Below are 6,672 nucleotides of genomic sequence, written 5' to 3'. Positions count from 1 at the left end.
CTAAAAATTCTTTTCACCGCACTCTCATGATTTTCTCTAGGATTGCTTTGATATCTTGATGCAATGCAAACAACATTCATTATATTAGGCCTAGTCTAAGTCAAATATAGCAGACCTCCAATCATAGAATTGTATCTTGTAGGATTTACTAGTGCAAATTCATCTTTCCTTGTCAATTTCTCACTTATAACCATAGGAGTACTTACCAGTGTCTTCTGGTTTTGATCTTCATTTGCAGTACTAGATCTTTGACCTTGTTCAAATCCAAGTCCACTAGAATCTCCATTTTGTCTTTGGCTTTTCAACAATTCATCAAGTTGTGCTTTTCACTAACCTTGAATTTGTCCTTGTACTCACATGCAATAGCTAGATCATTTCTTAGAATTATCATTTGTCTTTCAAGTTCTTGTTCATTTCTTTGGGATTGCACTAATTTTGTTCTCAACATATCATTTTCATGAGCCAACCAGATGCATTCTTCAGATCTGTCTTTCAAAGATATCCCAAGGTTTTCTTCATTCATCTTCCGGTCTTCAATCTCCTTTGACATCATCATAGTTAGGGTTTTCATTTCATTCCTCATGACCATATTCTCTTGATTCAACTTCTAACATTTTTCATTAAGGGCATCTTTCTCTTCATTATCCTGATTTTGTAGAGGTTACTTCCTCCTAGCTTGAATAGATGACAACCTCTCCTGTAGGATAAGAATGAATTCCTTGGAAGAAGTCAATTCATCTTGCAGCTTCAGGTTCTTCATCCTTTCAACAACATAATATTCAAGTGCTACCTCAAGTTGCTTCTCCATACTCGTATCCATGGATTCCGAATTTGGGATCTTCCTCAAGCTGTTAGACTTCCTCTGAGGCACAAGGCTTTGATACCAATTGTTAGACAATTCAAATAACCAAAAGACCACTAAGAGGGGGGGGGGTATCAGTTTTCACCAGATTACTAGAACCTTAAGCAATTAAAACTTAATACCAAAACCCAAAAGATCAATACTGGAATGCATAAACTAATTACCAAAATAGCAGATATACCAATTAAGCACAAGCAATAATTAGAGAATAAATACCATCCACATGAAACCAAGATTTGTAAGTGGAAAACCCGGTAAAGGGAAAAACCATGGTGGGAAGCCTACACACAGTCAGATAATACTTTTGCAGTAAGTATGTGATTACAAATTGAGGGGCTTGCACTTGCAGGAAGGCCAACAACCAAGAGCACACTACTTATTATAAAAGGAGTCTCACTGACTACATAAAAATTCAGACTACAATCCAGAAGAAGGAATGAAGTGCAATGATAGAATCTGCTATGCTTGAACATAGTTTCAGTTAATCTCAATACTGAAGTACTTAATACTCTTACATAAACCCAACTCAATCACCAATGATTGACCAAATCCTATGCATGAATGATTATTACATTATTCACTGCTTACATATCTATACATGATCTACAATGAGATCTTACACCATATATATACAAACAATCGACCATAAACAATCAGGTCGACCACCGGACAATAAAGAAATTACATAATTACAAAACATGTCGGCCTGAGACCAAACAAATAATATCCAGCCCATAAGACATCCCAGAAACACATCAAGAAGACAAAACAACATGTTACATTAAGTCGGTCCATAACCTAGATAGTATAACCTGGAATAGAATAGGTCCAGTACCAAATGCAATAATCCTAATCAACCAAGTCTCAAACATGATCATCATCAGCATCCTGAATTTGTACTAGAAGCCACACCAACAACACTTATGCATAACATCAAATATCTATTGGTGAAACCCTCACTGGATCAACAAACTTGACTTACTAGCATACAAGATAGCATCTGATCACCAAATCAAAATCAACTGATTGAACATGTATTTGACTAGAATATCTAAGCCAAAGCATATTGGAGTATACCAGATCATCATGATCTAATCCAACTAGAAACCAGACAACTTACCAAGACCAAAAGGATATCGGTAAAGCAACCAAAATAGGTAGTGTTGACATCAATGACAAAACATCAATACAATACATAATCAATTCCTCCAAATGGCCAATAGTTAAAACCTCACAAGGATTCAAATGAATCTCCAAAGAAAGGTAGCTCTATTACAAACCTCTTAAAGAGAGTCTTGAGTTTTTTTTTTTGAGAAAGATAAAAATAATACACTTATGTCTAGCAATGCCTCATCCCCCCACAAACAAATTGACTCTCTAGTGGCATCTGTCCCTACACCTTTCAAAGTTTCACAGGAACCTTCCATATCATCCTCATCAAATAATACACCCAAGGATTAAATTATCCAAGGGCTATCCATAATTGATTGCTAAGATAATCCAATTCATGATGCACATCCTTGTCATGTTTCAGAAATACTAGACCCAATGCCACCATACACTTTATTGCCATTACCTGTTTTAGAGGACCCGATTCAAAGTCCCTCTTCTTCAAGTTCAAGCATTGATTCCTTGCCAGAATCCACCACACATGTTCAAAGTGAATCTCCTTCATGCCAAAACATTGATTCCTTGTCAAAATACCCCATGCATGTTCAAAGTCCAACCCCATGTCAAGAGGATGATTTCGAGCACAAGAAAATGAGTCCTAAAATAAATCAAGATCAAGATCCTAAAACCTTATCATTCCTTCCAATTGTTGACCAGGATCCTATCTTCTCGGACACTCATGATGATTCCCCCATTCCTGTCCATCCCATCCAAGGTCCCATTGACATTCCACTCCCTGAGAAAGATCAAGATATCCCCTCCATCATTCTTAAGGATCCTATTGAATGTTGAGAGAAGGGAACCTTTAAAGAGGAATCAAATGATCTTCTTCCTTGTCAAGATCAGATTGTCCCTTCACTTCCACAATATCCTATCATCCCTTTAAATCCTTCAAAAGACCCTATCTTTCCTTTCAATCCTCTACAAGATACTTTTGTTCCTCCTTCTCCATGTCGCAATCCTCTATATACAGTCCAAGATCTCATTTCCTTTGATGATCCCATTATTCCTCCCATTCCATCTCATGAAGAGCCTATCATTGATCCATGTCCACCACATGATCCTGATCCCCCTCATGATACCAATCCTCCTCATGATTTGAAAATGTTTCTGCAAGATGTTCATGAACCCCCTACATGCATAATGGATTCCTTCAATCCAGTCCAGTCCGATCCACTCCATGATCCCATCATTTCTTCCTTACCACATCCACCTCAAAATGGACTCACATCTTCCTCCCAAAGCAAAGAGTATCCTACGGGTCAAAAATTTTATGAATAAAAAGGGGTAGATGTTCAAAAGCAAGAACCCCTCCATATAAAACAAAATGTTAATGGTCATAGCTACACAACTCACTCTCAAGACGTTGGTATCCCTACAAAGTCTAAATCCAAACATATTCCTTCTCTATCATCTCTTCCATCCATTTTAGGTTCTTATATCCCTCCATCTCCTATGCAAGATCTATAAAGGCAAACATCTTTGAGAACCTTTTACCCATGCAAAAGATCTCCATTTCAATCCTATCCGTTCATGCATTCCTTTCCCTTTCCAAGCAATTTGGATGACAAACATAAAAGTTATAAGTGCAACAATCCCCGTGCAGTCAAGAATCAACATGTCCAATCTAATCGACATGTCAAAACAAAGAAAAATATGATCCAAAAAGAAAAAGAAAAATTCAAAAGGCCACAAAGGCCTATTGAGAAAAAGACAGAAAATTCAAAAGCTATATGGGTTCCAAAGACACTTGCACAAGCAATGCGTTCTAAGGAACTACAAAAGAATGAGAAATCAAAAACCATGTGGATCCCTAAGCGGCTGCTTGATGCACATAAACCTAAAGAAGAATATAGATAAAATTGTTATTCCTCCATCCAAACATCTTAACTCTATTCCTCTACAACCTCCTTCATCCATTTTGGGTCCTTATGCCCCAAAATCCTCAGCCTTTCTTGCATCCAAATCTCAAAATCTACAATTCACTTCTATTCCATCAGTCCACCATCCCTCAAGGTGTGTGCCAATGTTGATCTTTCCAGAATTTACATAAGCTCAAGCCCAATTCTTCCAATACCCTATCCATTATCCAACACCTCTTTTTAGTCCTTTCATCCATCCTATCCAATCCTTGGCCTGAACCCTTAGTCCCATCTCATATCCATGTCATTATCCTACCAATGTCTTTGAGCATATTTTTAATAGTCATGGTCCATTTTTCAAGGGTATTATCCAGACAACAAGATGCTTGAGTCCTTCTTCCATCCTTGATCAACTGCCCATTTTCTTCCAAAAAGTCAAAAATGCAAAAAAATTGAAAAAGTCAACATACAAAAAAAGAAAAAAAATCTAGAAAAAAAGCAAAAAAAAAGAGTAAAGAAAAATAATTCATCCTCTGGTGAAAACCTAGCAAACAGGTGCCTTAGGCAAGTACCATTATGAAAACCTAGCAAACATGCATCATGCCTAATTTATGAACTTCTTGCACACCACATTTAGGGGCAGGTTTCCTCCTTCATATCCTATTGCCCTTCATTATCCTATCATACCTGTGTCATACCCCTTCCTTGTCGTATTGTCCCTCATGTCCATTTCCCTTTTTCCACCTTTGATCTTGACAAGGTTGAGGATCTTCATGAGTGTTATGCATCCTATTAGCAGCTTTCAATCTATCACAAGTTTTGGTCTTTATCCATTTGCTTATCACTACCTTTCATCCATATTACTTGGCTTATTGCAACCTTTAGCCTATATTCCTTATCCTATTCATGTCCCTTATCCATTCTTGATCTTGCTTGTCCTATCCATATCCTATGACTACCCATACACTCTTTTTTGTCCCTTGATCTTGATCTGACATAAGGACGTAAAATGCAAACATGGTTTCAAAAACCGACATGTCCCTCATGCTATGCCATTGCCTTACATTGTCATATCCAATCCCTTATCCCATTGCGCGATAGCCCTTGGACTTGAATCTTCTTTGTCTCCATAATAAATGGCCTTTGTCTTCCCTTTATCCACCAACAGTTTAGCAAGTTTTTTTTATCCATTTGTCATATTCCTTGCCTTGCAAGAGACTAAGGGAAAATTACTCCTAAAGTCTTAAAAAATCCTTAAAAATCAAACAATGTCTTGAAAAAAACCACTAAAAATCAAATAAAATCCTAAAAAAAAATCCATAAAAATCAAATAAGATCTTGAAAAAATCAATAAAAATTTGAAAAATGACTTGAAATAATCCCAAAAAAATTCATAAAATGTCCTGAAAAAATCACTAAAAATAAAAAATATCCTGAAATAATTACAAAAAAATTGTAAAATGTCTTGAAAAAAGCACAAAAATTTAAAGCATTCAAAAACCCTAAAAATTTGAAAACATGAAAAAATCCAAAAATAAACATTTTTGTTTCATTTCACCAATAAAGTGTCCCTTTTGTACATAGATAGATATCTACGTAGACATTAGACATAAAACACATAAAACATTGCGCTTCGCAAATCATGCATCAACAGATGAACTGATCAACCAACCAATCATTCAAACTGATCAAACTTGTCCTATAATGGGTCTTATATAGGGTGTGGTATACTCAAAACCAGACTATGTCCTATCTTAGACGGGGTACTACGTTCCTTGAAACCAGACAACATGATTGTCCTTCTACTACAACATTATCACTTTTTGGCAATGAAGATCAGAATGTTTGTTTGACTTGCTTGGATTTGTGAGTCTTATCTTTCATCGATTTATCTTTGATCATGTTCCTATGTCACTCGATGATGTCACTGAGTGATTTAGAGTGGTTAGGATGGTTCATGATTGTTTTTGTTTTTCTCTTTTTTGTTTGTAGAGTGTTTCATAAATTTTTGGGGCACGTATGTCTTCAGTGTCTGTGATAAGTACATTCTCTTTTTGAATGCTGCACATACCTCGACCTTTGACACACATATTTTCTTAGGCAATTTTTGACTCATTCCTTGTCTACAAAGTGTCTTTTTTATGCAAAGGGATTGCATTATCACTTTGGCCTTCAATGCCATGATGCGCTGCATCCATTTTGCATTATTAAATAAAGGTTATCACCTACACTTTGTGCATTTGTGAAAGCAAGATTTTTCTTCACCACTAACTCTTCTCCATCTAATTTTCTCTAACTAACATTTCTTCTATCAATCATTGTAGTCATCTTGGTTTAGTCCTGGTATTATTTTCGATAACTTGGCCTCTTTTCTGGATTTTTCCTGCCAATTCCTCAAGGGGGCATCCATATATGTTGTCATTGTTTGGGGCATATTTCTTGATTGTTCTTTGAAACAACTCTCATGATCACATTGTCTCAAAGAGGGGCAAAATGCAGGCATCTAAGAATAGTCAACACTTGCGGTGTCATACTTTAACATGTCCGTGTGACCTTATTTTAGGGTTTTCGCATCCTATTAATATTTCTTCTATGCCGCATACTTGATCTTTATTATTTGTCAACATTTTGTCATTCTTATGCTTTCCTTGCATTTGTCGCATTTTCAATTAGGTCTTGTCAACATTATCATTATCAATTGCGATCTTTGATCATTATCAATATTATCATGTCAATTGGACATCGTCAACCCTTCTCAATGTTGAATTAGGGTTTTGT

This window comes from Cryptomeria japonica, chromosome 10 (genome assembly GCF_030272615.1).
Source record: "Cryptomeria japonica chromosome 10, Sugi_1.0, whole genome shotgun sequence".
Taxonomy (NCBI): Eukaryota; Viridiplantae; Streptophyta; class Pinopsida; order Cupressales; family Cupressaceae; genus Cryptomeria; species Cryptomeria japonica.
Note: the sequence above shows the minus strand (reverse complement) of the source record.